Source organism: Pinus tabuliformis, chromosome J (assembly GCF_031772625.1).
Source record: "Pinus tabuliformis cultivar Carrire ecotype Pingquan chromosome J, CPIR1, whole genome shotgun sequence".
NCBI lineage: Eukaryota > Viridiplantae > Streptophyta > Pinopsida > Pinales > Pinaceae > Pinus > Pinus tabuliformis.
Genome location: NC_142295.1, coordinates 232,922,125 through 232,937,662, shown reverse-complemented (window position 1 = coordinate 232,937,662; position 15,538 = coordinate 232,922,125).

The window sequence follows — 15,538 nt, the reverse complement described above, 5'->3', positions numbered from 1 at the left end:
GTGGCCCCTTTAGTTTATGATCAATTCATTCGTGTTTGGGGCCAGTTCCCCCACCATGATCAGGTCCACATTTACTTTTCAAAACATATATATGTGGAGTTTTTGATACATATGAGGCCGAATTACACAAGCACCAGATATAAGTTTTACGGACCCAACTTGGGACGTAGTTATGAATGTGTCATGGCTCATAGGGACACTGCATATGTAGCACCACCTCTGAGATTGTTTCCACAACCATCTTGAAGCATTGTATTGCTGAAGGAGCAAGAGAAGTTGTCACAGCTTGCACTAAGACTAGGCATACCATTGCAGATAGCATGCAAAGGACATTGGTCATTTCATATGTCACATTTCATGGAGAGATGAGCATACCACCTTCATTGCCTCATGGCCCACCAATTGTATTACATGATTATTCATATCTCAAGATTCTAAGGCGCAACTAACTTTTTTTATATCCACGTGCATGTCGTGATACCATATGTGACACTTGGCGGGTGCACGGCCCACGTGACACAAACCAGGTACATATATATGGATGTTTTGACACTTATCGTCAAATTATAATTTATTTATATTAATAAGTTCATATCAGATTACATTTATATTAATAATTTCATGATAACATGCATGCACAACCCAACTACACAGATGAGCTTATGAGGTCATCTGAGGGGTCAGTTGACCAGCTAGAGAAATCTCCTCTAGTGCATGTTCCATGGATCAATCTCCTCCACCTCCACCTCCACCTCATAACACTCATGGACTAGCAATTGAGGAAAATATTTGTATTCCTAATATTTTTTTTGTAAGCTTGGAAATACTACATCTCCATCATGTCTAATATTTCACCCCAATCGGGTAGGCAATTGAACCAATGACTTCAGATCAAGGAGTGCCTTAACAAAGTACCTAATCACCGTCTATCCAAGACCCCATGGACCAACATTTTATTTTTTAAGTTACATGTATGCATGTTAATTAATTCGTAGACTAATTATAATTTTTCTTTGTCATTGTGTACACATGCCCAAATGCAGAGGGGTGTCAATGTTGCAGTTTTGTAGACGCATGAGTGGGATGTTGGGTATGGAGGAATTGAGCCATAGGAAAGGGAGAACCAAACTCAAATTGATCAGAATCCCATCCCACTTGACTTCCATTTGCACTTGACTGAGTCACAAGTAGGGGACTATTTAAATACACAATTCAAAATCATTTATTTCCAAATTGTTTATTTTGTACAAATAATGTTCTAATTAATTTGAATTTGAATGTGTTATATTGTAGTACTAGATTATGGATGCTCACTTTGCACAACGAAACACACATAAGAGTTCTAGAAGCGATAATTTATAGTGATGATCATAGATAGTTTGTATATTTTAAGACCCGTTTCATAGGGCACATTCACATGTGATATACAGACTTTGTACATTTTCATACATGGATAGTTTATGGATGCATGAACATTATTTATATTTATGGATGTTTATTATTTCAGATTGTGGATGTTCATGTATAATGTAATTTGTATATATTTTCATATGGATAGTTTATTATCATACATAACTAACAAGATTGAATGATTTTGACCTCACAGGAAATAAACTAAGAAAATAAGTACAATCTTAGACTATGATGCAAGTCACTTTGATACTTAAAATGAACTAAAATATATGATCATGGTTCAATTTAAAAACACAAATAGGATTGAAATACATTTTAAATTCAATTTTAAAATATGTCTGATGAGCCCCAATTTTTGGTATAATTTGGGCTCATTTGGCCTACTTGCTTTGCTCAAACCATTCATCTTTTATTGCTTATGCATGCATTTCTTAGTTTATTCGTGTTGTTTGTAGGAAGAAGGGTAGACATTTTATCTACGTGACTAATGCATGATGCTTTCAGGTTTTTGGCATTAAAAGGGAGAAAAGACCACGTGAAAGGAGACAAGGAGACAGTGAGGTGGCACTGCTGGTTTTTAGGAGAGGATGTCCACAGTCTTGGGGACCTTCCTCGTGATTCCCACCATAGCTCCGAGCTCCAATCCATCTCCCCACCGAGCTTAGAGGCAGCCAACTGTTCTACAGGAACAACAGTTATAACTGTTCTACAGGAACAACAGTTATGACTGTCCTACAGGATCAGCAGTTTAAACTTCAGTTGGACAGCCGAGCTCCTCAAATCAAGGACACCTGTTGGATGATCATTTTGCATAAATACTGAGGCCGTAGCCTTGGATAGGAGCTTTTTTAACTTTGGTATTGCTCTTGTAATTTGGAAGTATGAGCTACAGCTCGGTGTTTGTTCCTTTTGTAAGCCAGTTTTGGCATGATATCAGATTATGAATAAAGAAGGCAGATTTTGATCTCATTCTGAGTTTTCTAAGGGAGCTATAGCTCTCAGGTTAGGGCCCAACCTGAGAGCAATAGATCTCCTCGGTGTTGTAATGTTGTTGCATTTCGTTCCAGCACTTTGAGTTTTTTTACTCTACCATGCAATTCGAATTTACAGTTTGTTAATTTAGTCTTTTTTCATGAGCTTAGATAGGATTAGTTTATGGTGAATTTGTTTCCAGTTGCTTAGGTTAGAAGAGGATAGATATAATCTATTGGAGCTCCAGAAAAAGGTTGTAAAGGCTCACTGCCATCTCTGTTAGGGATTGGGGTGCAGTCCATAACCAACCACCAAAAAGAAACGCAGTTCTTCTCACTTCCATGCAAGCTGCAACATAGACATTTTCGTTGAAGATCCATCCATGCACTTTTGACATTGAACCATACTTCTACATTTCACTTCCATGCACGAGTTTCATTTCTTGGTTTTCCATTGCTGTTCATAGGTTTCATGGCACAGTTATCATAGGTTAGTGAATTCTCGTTTTTGGTGCATGAGTCATTTGTTTCATTTACGCTGCTCCATATCATTCCACTTTCTTCTTCTTCTTCTTGATATCTCCTCAAGTCACCCATTCGGTCTCTGTCCAGCTCATTTACCCTCCAACTCATCCATTGATCACTTAGCTCCATTTACTTACACTTTCGTTGATCCCATCCTTCCAACCATCAAACCACTGCATGCACTCTTCCTCCATCTGATTTTTCTGCTCCTGAGCCATCACCAGCTCTATCTCCATCTCACCTATCCTCCCACACCATTCCAACACTTCACCATCTCCCAAAACCCCCACGGCCAAAACATCCTGTAGAATTGCACAGACTTCCTGTAGAAACCTCTGAGTTTCCTGTAGGATCCCCTGCAGACTTCCTGTAGAAGTCTGCAAACTCGGTTGCTGAGCATCCGAACGTGGTAGACTTCTGGGGATCAATGCTAGAGACCCTCTGGGACCTCCCCTAGCCATCCTGACCTTGCCCATGCTTTCCTTCCATTCCGACCGCTCCTGCACAACCAAACCCTAATCAAAAGCATCATCACAACAAATCCAACCACTTAATGAAAAAATACAAAAACATGTCTTTTCAGATGCAAGTAGCTTAGATGCATGTATTTCAGTTCACTGCAAGTAATGGCATTATTGGTAGTTGTTTCATTCACAGTTTTGCATAGTTAGGGTCTAGCTAGTCAAATTAGGGTTTACTAGGGTTTTCATGCTTCGTTGGCTTTCAGTTTCTTTTTGCAAATAGACTAGTCTCCTTTGAGTTAGCTTTTGTCCATCATTCATAAAGCTTCTTCTGTGAGCCTATAGAAGTTGGCTTGAGCCCTAGCGGACTTGTGCCAGCTGACCAAGTGACAGCTGCGACAAGAGCTAGTACTTGTGCATACAGCACCGTCGCTTCCAAGTTTGTACGAACTACCGGGTTGATAAAATTAGAGATAGGGAGCTCCAGGAGTTGTAGCATTATTGTTACAATACTGGAGCCCACCATCTTTTTGGCGCCGTTGCCGGGGAAGCGTCAGAGTATTAGTAATTGTTGCTTTTCTTCTACTTTCTTACTCTTACCTTCTGCTAAGTAGTTTATTTCATTTCCATTCTGCAAAAGTAGCATAGACATTTCCTGCTTTCATAGATTAGCATTTCATGCTTTCGTAGATTAGCATTTCCTGCTTACATAGATTAACATTTCCTTTCTACAAGCGTAGACTAGCATTTCCATTTTTGCAATTTCATTTGAGCAAAGTAGATTAGTTATTTCCTGCTTTCAGTTTAATTCTGCATCTTTCATAGTTAGTTGTAGATCAATCTGTCTCAGTTTTGCAGGTACCAAAAGAAAAGCAAGCAAAAGTAATCAAAAGAAAAAGAAAGTCTTTTCCATTTCATGCCTCGTAGGAACCGAGATAGATCAGGCAAATTCCTACCAAACACCCCCACCACATCACTAAGTCACCCTTCTCTCTTCTCTGGTGACAGTGACCCAGAAGAACCTATAGGTGAACATCCTGAGATATCCAAAGATCCTATAGTAGAAGAAGAGTTAGAGACCACTCCATTTGAAGCTATGGCTGATAATAGAAGAGAAGATGAGAGAATAGAAGGTGCCTTCCCCATCCGAGAGACCAATGGAGAGATGAAAATGAAGAACATTAGCCCCTCTGCCTTACCTCACTTCCATGGGCTGACCACTGAAGATCCGGATACCTTCCTGTTTGAGTTTGCTGTCCTTTGTAGAACCTATGACTATACTAAAGATGAACAAAAGCTGAAACTATTCCCTTCCACTCTTAAGGATGCAGCATTACGCTGGTTCATGGGCTTACCTGGGAATAGTATCACCACTTGGGCTCAGATGCAGCAAGCTTTCAATACCAAGTACCGGGATTACTGTAGGTCCAAGGAAACAAAGGGGGAAATCTTTCGGATGACCATGGGAAATGATGAGTCCTTAGAGGATTATGAGGAGAGGTTCCAACTAAGCTATAAGCGGGCCAGGTGTACACTTGACCCTGAATCCCTCAAGTTGGTCCTACTCCGAGGAGTCCCTGAAGACCTCTTAGATACCCTTCACATGTTAGCTGGGGGGGACATTTACCAACTGCCTTATGAGGACATCAAGACTGTGTTTAGAAACCACTCCAGGGCAGCTCGGAAACGTGGTAGAGGAAACCTCCTCTCAACTAGTGTCCCTTTCTCCAAACATGAGCTTGCAAATCAATTAGAAGATCTTAAGAGTGAGGTGAGACAGACCATTGCCATGCAGCTTGACACATTCAGGATTCAGCAAAAGAAAGAAGAAGCTGAGAGGGCCTTGGCGGTCTTCTGCCCTAGGTGCACAAGGAGACACCCTAAGAACAAATGTCCATTGCATTCTGTTGAAGTGTGTTTTGTTTGTGAGGAGGACCATCCCACAAATCAGTGTCCAACCTTACCTGGGTTTAAAGCCATGTACCAAGGGACAGAAGCTCCCACAGAGCCTCTCTATTACCTCAACCAAAGGAGGCCGCAGGGATCTAGACCTTATCAGCAGGGGATGCAAGGGGCATCTCAAGCCTATTAGAGCCCCAACCAATCGACTCGTATGCCTTCCTGGGGTCCCCCTGCTCATCCTTCATGGTCCATGCCTCCTCCATGGCCTTATCCACCTTAGTACCCCACTCAACCTACTTCTCATTCATATCACTCACATGCCCAGCCACAGCCTCAATGGAATGCACCTCAGCCGGGGTGGAGGCCCCAATACAACACTCCTCCTGCCATTTTGCCTCCACCACCAGTTCAACCTCAGCCTTTACCTCCTGCTCCTCCAAGGCAACCTCAAATGCCTGCTCAACCAAACCCGAACCCCAACAATAGATAGGCCCAGCAGGTATACACTGGGGAAACCTCATGCCCTACCTATGCTGTGGAGATCCAGGAGATCAATCTTCGATCTGGAAAGACTCTACCAGATCGCCAACCTCCTTCCCCAGAGGATGAGGAAGATAAACAGGAAAGTGAACCGAAGGTTATTCCACCCTTTCTTGAGAGACTAACAGCCACCACACAACCCAACCCAGAGGAGGATGAGCTTCTGGGCGAGCTCAAGCAGTTGTGTGTAAAAATACCACTTCTCCAAGCCATCAAGGATGTGCCAATATACAACAAACTGGTTAAGGAGAAGTGTTTCAAACACCCAGGCAGACGGAAGAAAGATGCTTCAACTATCAATGTCATAGGACAACTATCTGACCTTATGTTAGGACAAGTCATCTGCCCAAAGTACCTAGATCCTGGAAGTCCTGTAGTAGATGTTCACATCAATGGCACCATTATACCTCACACCTTGATTGATCTGGGGGCTGCCATTAATGTGATGACCAGGGATACCATGCTTAAGCTTAATCTTCAGGGTTCCTTGAGGAAGACCTCGACAGAACTGCAATTAGCAGATCGCTCCACCGTGACTCCCGAAGGGATTGTGGAGGATGTCTTGGTCTCCATTGACTCTTGGGAATACCCTGCAGACTTCCTGGTTCTGCAACCAAAGGCCAAGCTTACTGGATATCCTCTCATTTTGGGAAGGCCTTGGTTAGCTACTGCAGATGCTTACATAAGTTGTCGTGCAGGAAACATGACCATCAAAAATGGTCCCATGTCCAAGCAGCTAGTCCTATACCCTCCTGCCCAACCCTCCTTAGAGCATGACCTACCTCTCTGGTTGGAAGAGGGAGAGGAAGACGAGGTGTACTCAGCACCTCTATGCACCTTAGAGACCACTAGAAGAGACCCCCCAACCGAGGATGACTTGATTGAGACCTTGATCCAGAATCCACCTTCCAGTGCACTATCCTTAGAGAAATTGGTGGAGGATGCCCAAGCTAGCACCTTAGTGGATCTTTGTACAACCAACCCTGTCACTCCCAGAGTTAAGAATGTGGAGTTCGGCCCTGAGAGAGCATTAAAGATCAGCTCCTCCCTATCTCCTTCCCAGGAAAAGGAGCTGTGTAGCCTGTTGGCCAGCCACTTAGATGCTTTTGCTTGGAGCTATAAGGAGATGAAAGGAGTTCATCCTTCGGTTTGTACTCATCACATATACATCAAAGAGGATTGTAAACCGGTTAGGCAACCTCAGAGGAGAATGAATCCAGCCCTTAAGGACATTGTCAAGGAAGAGTTGCAAAAACTGTTGGATGCCGGATTCATCTACCCCATCTCAGATAGTGAATGGGTGTCCCCTCTAGTGTTGGTTCCCAAGAAAAATGGGAAATGGAGAATCTGTGTGGACTACAGAGAGCTGAACAAAGCTACCAAGAAAGACCATTTCCCTCTACCTTTTATAGATCAAGTGTTGGATGGACTGGCAGGAAAGAAGTTCTTCTCTTTCCTGGATGGGTTTAGCGGGTACAACCAAATCCAAATCAGCCCGGAAGACCAAGATAAGACCACCTTCACTTGTCCTTGGGGTACCTTTGCCTATCGAGTCCTTCCCTTTGGGCTGTGCAATGCTCCTGCTACCTTTCAGAGAGCTGTCTTGAGCATCTTCTCGGAGCTGGTCCATGATGCAGTAGAAATCTATATGGATGACTTTACTCCTTATGGGGCCAACTTCCAGGAAGCATTGTCCAACCTGGGAAAAGTCCTAACCAAATGCACCGAGATGAACTTGTCCCTTAGTCCTGAAAAATGTGAATTCCTAATGACTGAAGGGACCGTGCTAGGCCATACCATTTCTTGCCAAGGGTTGCAGGTGGATCCTAACAAAATTGCTCTCATCAAGAGGGTTCCACCCCCTCAAAAGGTAAGGGATGTCCGGAGTTTCTTGGGATTAGCAGGATACTACCGGAGATTCATTAAAGATTTCAGCAAGCTAGCCTCGCCATTGTTTGGTCTGTTGGCAAAAGATGTGGAGTTTAATTGGACTGACGATTGTCAGAGGGCTTTAAATGAATTAAAGGACAAGTTGGTGTCAGCCCCAATCCTGAGAGGTCCAAACTGGGCCCTACCTTTCCACATCCACACTGATGCCTCGAACAAAGCCATAGGTGCAGCTTTAGGACAAGTTGAGTAGAAACTTCCATATGCCATTTACTTTGTTAGCAAAAACTTGTCCAAAGCTGAGCTGAATTACACTGTAACCGAGAAAGAATTCTTGGCTGTGGTCCATGCACTGAACAATTTCCGACATTATATTACTGGTTACCAGACCTTTGTACATACTGACCATGCTGCAATTAGATATTTAATGAATAAACCAGATGTGAATGCTCGTATTATTAGATGGTTACTTTTATTGCAGCAGTTTGATTTGACCATTGTTGACAAACCAGGTAGAGAAAATGTTGTTGCTGACTTTTTATCGAGATTGGATTTGTCTGCAGATGAGGATGGAACAGTGGATGACCAGATGCCCGATGAACATCTGTTTGCTATTTCAGTACTCTCTCCATGGTTTGCTGATATAGCAAACTATCTTGTTTCAGCACAGTTCCCTCCACACCTATCTTCCAGAGAGAAGAGCAGAATCATCAGAAAAAGTGCCTCATTTACTTGGATTGGGGGCAATCTGTTCAAGCTTGGCCCCGATCAGATCTTAAGGCGTTGTGTAAGGGAGGAGGAAGTCTTTGATATCCTCCTCACTTGTCATGATGGGCCTTGTGGAGGACATTTTGCAGCAAAGAGAACTACCTTCAAAATCCTGCAGGCAGGCTACTATTGGCCCACACTTCATCAAGATGTCAGAAGATATATCAGTCAGTGTGACCAATGCCAAAGAATGGGGAAACCGACCCAAAGGGATGAGATGCCTCTCCAACCTCAAGTGACTCTTGAGCCATTTGAGAAGTGGGGCATGGACTTTGTGGGCCCAATCAACCCCTCTTCGAGGCAAAGGACTTACATCATTGTGTGTACTGACTATTTGACAAAGTGGGCCGAGACCAAAGCAATCAAAGCAGCAACAGAAGAGAAGGTGGCCGAGTTCCTAAGAGAGAACATCTTCTATAAGTTTGGCTATCCAAGAGAGCTGGTCACCGATCAAGGGAGCCAGTTCACCTCCAACTTGGTTGAAGATCTCCTAGCTCATCACAAGATCAAGCATAGGACTTCCACCCCTTATCACCCTCAAGCAAATGGGAAGGTGGAAGTCACCAATAGAGCATTAGAAGGGATCTTGACTAAAGTGGTGAGCAGCAGCAGAAAGGACTGGGCAGATCGCCTGGTTGAAGCCACATGGGCTTACAACACCACTTGGAAGACCACCACCGGCTTCACACCGTATGAGTTGGTCTATGGGAAGAAAGCTTTGCTGTCCATTGAGTTTGAATACAACACTTTGAGGATGGCAGCTCAGCTGGACCTAGATCTCAGCCATGCACAACAAGAAAGGCTGCTGCAACTGAATGGCCTGGATGAGCACCGAATGCAGGCCCTCCTTCACTCAGAAGTGGTTCAACTTCAGAGAAAGGTGTGGCATGACCAACATCTCCATGACAAGCAATTTCAGCCGGGAGATTGGGCTTTGTTGTATGACTCCAGATACAAAGATTTCAAGGGGAAGCTGAGAACCAGATGGCTAGGACCATATGCAGTGGAAAGATGCCATGACAATGGATCTGTCCTTATTCGAACCATTGATGAGGAATCCATTCCCATGCTTGTCAATGGGCATCGGTTGAAGATCTACAGGAGACCTCTCTCCAGACAAGAGTTCATCAAGACTATGGAGAAATCTGTATTGGTCATAGAGAAGGGTTCTGCCTCTGCTTTTGGCATACCCTGAAGGACATAAAAAAAAAAAAAAAAAAAAAAAAAAAAAAAAAAAAAATAAAAAGATCCTTGGGTGAAAACCTCTCTGAGGCGCCCAAGGCAGGTAGTAGGGGTGAAAACCTCATTGAGGCGCCCCTATTGTCTTTCAAAAAAAAAAAAGAGAAAAAAGGTTTGAAAAAGATCCTTGAGTGAAAACCTTTCTGAGGCGCTCAGGGCAGATGGCATGGGTGAAAACCTCTTTGAGGCGCCCCTGTTATCTTTCAAAAAAAAAGAGAAAAAAGAAAAGAAAAAAAACAATAAGCAAAATATGGTAAAATTGCATGCAGACTTTCTACAGGAAGCTCTGTGTTCTACAGGAAACTTCCTGTAGAAAGGTTGAAGATGTTCTATGGAGGAGAGGAAACCCTCCAACTCAAAGCCAAAGGTCCGTATCATTGTCAAGGGACCTCACCAGCACCTCCTCCAAGGATATCCATGTTTTTTCCAAGGTATGTGCAATTTTATCATGGTTTGAATCTTCTACAGGATGATGCAGTCTTTCTACAGGAAGGCGCGGATTTTCTACAGGAAAGTAGAGACTTTCTACAGGAAGGCCAAACTTTCTACAGGAAGCTCTGTGTTCTACATGAAACTTCCTGTAGGAGTTTTGGACAGCCAGAATTCATCTTAAAAAGAGATTTAGCGACTATGGATTGGTTTGGATGCATGCAAGCCTTTGTTGGCACCCTTGCACATTGCTGTCACCTTGCTCCACCATCCTTGTCGACATGCGACCAAGTTCCCTGCACCAACAAAGAAGATCGATGAGTTCTCGCGGGAAAATCCATTTTCAAAGTTAAGAAAATGCTGGGATCTCATACCGCAGGCATCAAGAGCTCTGGGAACGTGATTGAAAGGCCAGAACCTCCGTCGTGCAGCATGCACCCAAGGAGAAAGGACTGTTACGAGACACCTCGCGGGAATCCTGTAACAGTTCAACCTGCTCGAGTGGATACCATTCACAGCACCGCCATCTGAAATGAAACGCGGGCGCATGCAAGAAAAACATCCACTCCATCGTTGGCAGCCTGTAACCACGAGCCTTCGGGTCTGTGTAAGTCGCATGCAGCAGGTAGATCCACTCACCATCATCCAAGAACTGGAAAAATCGTGTGCAGCCACGCAGGTAAGTGTCTCAACCCTTCCTTCCATCAAATCGCATGAATCTTACTTTGAAATTGTTTGCAAAGCATAAAATTGAATGGTTGAGCGGCCGTATGGCCAGTCGACTAGCCACGTCGGCTAGTTAAAGTGTAATTGGATGTTTGGGTGGCGGCCACGACAAAGAGAATGAACGGCACGCACGTGAGAACACTCTCGTCAGAAGCATGAGTTTAACAGGAAAAGGCGGCGGCAAATCTGTGGGAATGAATGCGGCAGCAAGTGAATACGCAGGCGGATGATGGATGACGTCGCCCAACGGTCCGGCGGGGACAGCTCATCCCCCGCGCCACGGATTGCGCCGATTCAAAATCTAATCGGCTAGATCATGCGCATGCATTTATCATCAACAACTTCAACTCGGGTGGCTATTCTGATCTCCTCTGCACTTTGATACGCCGAGCTGTTGGCTACCAGAACGCCGGTAAAGAACACCTCGAGCACGGGCCTACTACAGTCCTCCCCAAGAATTGCGCACTGCTTCTACAGGAACGCAGTTCTACAGGAACGCAGTTCTACAGGAGCGCAGTTCTACAGGAACGCAGTCTATAGGAACAGAGTCATCTACAGGGAAGCGGGTGCCTCATGAAAAAAGGTGGCCAATTAAAGAGGTAACCCTGAACTCTTCATGCAACTGGTTAGTAGAAGTGGCAAGACCATCGTCCACAGTCGGGTCATAAAGATATTGGTGGAATTGTTGTTTGCTGTGCCTATGCTATCGTTCTACAGGATGTCGATATAAGTAGACTGTGTTGAATTTTGTGGATTTTGTGCATGCTCTGTCTTAATAGACCAAATCTCTTTTGCATTTGCCACCTTTAATTCAAACGACCGTGTTCATCATGCCGGGTGGGTTTATAAGACGGGAACCCACTGATTCAACCAAATTAAGGGAAAACCCGGCAGTGGTAGAGCTCTTCACCAGAGCACAATGGATGCCTTTTTGTGATAAGCTGCAGGGTTACGATGATGAAGTGGCCGAAGAATTCTTGCAGGCTCTGAAGCCTAAATCCCAGACACTGGCCACAGTGAACTTCAGAGGCCTAAGCCTCAAGCTCACCCCAGAACATATCAGTCGGATCACAGAACTTCCTATGGGTTTGCCGTGGGATAAGGACGAAAGAAAGCTGAGCCAGCAAGCAAAGAAAGAATTCTTCCCACCTGAGGAAGAATTCTCGGAGGACAAAAATGGGGTGCGAAGAACGAGCCTGTTGCCACCATGGAATGAAGTCAGTTTGCAAATCATGAAATATATCACTTGTGAAGGCCGTTTCAGCATCGTGTATGCATATCACTTTAGGCTGCTCACTGAATTAAGGCACCGAATTGATCTTCCTGTAGAACAAAAACTGAGCATTCCTTATTTCCTATTGCAGTCTCTCATGGAGTGTGCCACAAAGCTAAGAGAGGGCATCCCAGATCAGATAGCCCACCATGGGTTAATCAAGCTTCTTGTGGAGGATGCGCTGCATTCATATAAGGTTCCCCTCTCATGGGAATCCTTCCGGAATTTGACAAAAGATGGGGACATTAAAATGTTGATCGAAGAAACGGGTTCCTCCAGCAGTGAGGAACACGAGGCAGTGGCCGAGGAACAGAGGGAAGAAGGCCAAGAGACCCCGACAACAGTACAGAAGAGAGAACAAAGGAAGAAGCATGAGGAAAAGGAGGACAAAGAAAAAGGTGGCACACCTATCCTGTCAGCAAGAGAAAAGAGGCTGAAGAGCAGAGTGGACAAAGCTGAGGTGGTCCACGTCAGCCCAAGTACCTCAACAGCACCTGCAACAAAAACAAAAAGCAAAACTCAGGCAGGAAAGCAAGCAGAGGTGGAGACACCTGTGTCTACAGGAAAGCAAAAACAGGCTTCTACAGGAAGCCCAAAAACAAAAACGAAGGCTTCTACAAGAAGCCCGAAGATCATTGAGAAGCAGGCTTCTATAGGAAGCCCAAAAGCAAAGACCATGGCTTCTACAGGAAGCCCGATAATCGTTGAGAAACAGGCTTCTACAGGAAGCCCAAAAACGGAGACAAAGGCTTCTACAGGAAGCCTGAAATTGGAAAAAGGGGCTTCTACAAGAAGCCCGAAAGTCATTGAGAAATCACCTCCCACAGGAAGCCTAAAGATAGAGATAAGGCCTTCTACAGGAGGCCCGGGAGTGGCTAAAGCCGGGTCTTCTATAGGAAGCCCAAAAGCGGGAAAGAAAGAATCTTCTACAGGAGGCCCGGAAGTGGGCAAAGCAGGGTCTTCTACAGGAAGCCCGAAATCTGAAAAGGAGGGGCCCTCTACAAGGAGCTCTGAGAGAGCAAAACGCAAGAAAGAGAAGGCTGGTATTCTAGAAAAGGAGGCAGCAGCGGCGCTGGCCACCCTCAGTACACCTCCAAAGCCAAAGGAAAAGAGAGAGAGGGAGACCCCTCTACCATCTAAGGCCAGGAGAAGCAAGCGGATGACCACGGGCAAGCCACAGCCTCCACCCGGCAGCCAAACCACTTTATGGGATGTCCCTACTTCACCCAGTGCAAGAACCCCCTATAAAATATCAGCCACCCTCGAGAAGGGGAGCCCAAAAATAACTTCCTGGACACGAAAAATAGGCCAATCGCCTTCCGAAGCCCGACTCAAGGAAATAGGAAAGGGGGAAGAAGTACCACCTTTGTCACCACCAGGGGCAGCAAAGGCAGGGCTGCCAAAAATAGGAAAGGAAGCAGCGCCACCCTCGGCAGAAAAGGCAGGACCACCAAAAACAGGGAAGGAAAAGCATGCTCCGGGCTCTAGTTCTCGGCCAAAGACGAGGAGCCAGAGCAAAGTTGCTCAAGGATGAGCAAATAGTTTGGCTGGGGGGTGATGATGAGCCCCAATTTTTGGTATAATTTGGGCTCATTTGGCCTACTTGCTTTTCTCAAACCATTCATCTTTTATTGCTTATGCATGCATTTCTTAGTTTATTCGTGTTGTTTGTAGGAATAAGGGTAGACATTTTATCTACGTGACTAATGCATGATGCTTTCAGGTTTTTGGCATTAAAAGGGAGAAAAGACCACGTGAAAGGAGACAATGAGACAGTGAGGTGGCACTGCTGGTTTTTAGGAGAGGATGTCCACAGTCTTGGGGACCTTCCTCGTGATTCCCACCATAGCTCCGAGCTCCAATCCATCTCCCCACCGAGCTTAGAGGCAGCCAACTGTTCTACAGGAACATCAGTTATAACTGTTCTACAGGAACAGCAGTTATGACTGTCCTACAGGATCAGCAGTTTAAACTTCAGTTGGACAGCCGAGCTCCTCAAATCAAGGACACCTGTTGGATGATCATTTTGCATAAATACTGAGGCCGTAGCCTTGGATAGGAGCTTTTTGAACTTTGGTATTGCTCTTGTAATTTGGAAGTACGAGCTACAGCTCGGTGTTTGTTCCTTTTGTAAGCCAGTTTTGGTATGATATCAAATTATGAATAAAGAAGGTAGATTTTGATCTCATTCTGAGTTGTCTAAGGGAGCTATAGCTCTCAGGTTAGGGCCCAACCTGAGAGCAATAGATCTCCTCGGTGTTGTAATGTTGTTGCATTTCGTTCCAGCACTTTGAGTTTTTTTACTTTACCATGCAATTCGAATTTACAGTTTGTTAATTTAGTCTTTTTCATGAGCTTAGATAGGATTAGTTTATGGTGAATTTGTTTCCAGTTGCTTAGGTTAGAAGAGGATAGATATAATCTATTGGAGCTCCAGAAAAAGGTTGTAAAGGCTCACTGCCATCTCTGTTAGGGATTGGGGTGCAGTCCATAACCAACCACCAAAAAGAAACGCAGTTCTTCTCACTTCCATGCAAGCTGCAACATAGACATTTTCGTTGAAGATCCATCCATGCACTTTTGACATTGAACCATACTTCTACATTTCACTTCCATGCACGAGTTTCATTTCTTGGTTTTCCATTGCTGTTCATAGGTTTCATGGCACAGTTATCATAGGTTAGTGAATTCTCGTTTTTGGTGCATGAGTCATTTGTTTCATTTACGCTGCTCCATATCATTCCACTTTCTTATTCTTCTTCTTGATCTCTCCTCAAGTCACCCATTCGGCCTCTGTCCAGCTCATTTACCCTCCAACTCATCCATTGATCACTTAGCTCCATTTACTTACACTTTCGTTGATCCCATCCTTCCAACCATCAAACCACTGCATGCACTCTTCCTCCATCTGATTTTTCTTCTCCTGAGCCATCACCAACTCCATCTCCATCTCACCTATCCTCCCACACCACTCCAACACTTCACCATCTCCCAAAACCCCCACGGCCAAAACATCCTGTAGAATTGCACAGACTTCCTGTAGAAACCTCTGAGTTTCCTGTAGGATCCCCTGCAGACTTCCTGTAGAAGTCTGCAAACTTGGTTGCTGAGCATCCGAACGTGGTAGACTTCTCGGGATCAATGCTAGAGACCCTCTGGGACCTCCCCTAGCCATCCTGACCTTGCCCATGCTTTCCTTCTATTCCGACCGCTCCTGCACAACCAAATCCTAATCAAAAGCATCATCACAACAAATCCAACCACTTAATGAAAAAATACAAAAACATGTCTTTTCAGATGCAAGTAGCTTAGATGCATGTATTTCAGTTCACTGCAAGTAATGGCATTATTGGTAGTTGTTTCATTCACAGTTTTGCATAGTTAGGGTATAGCTAGTCAAATTA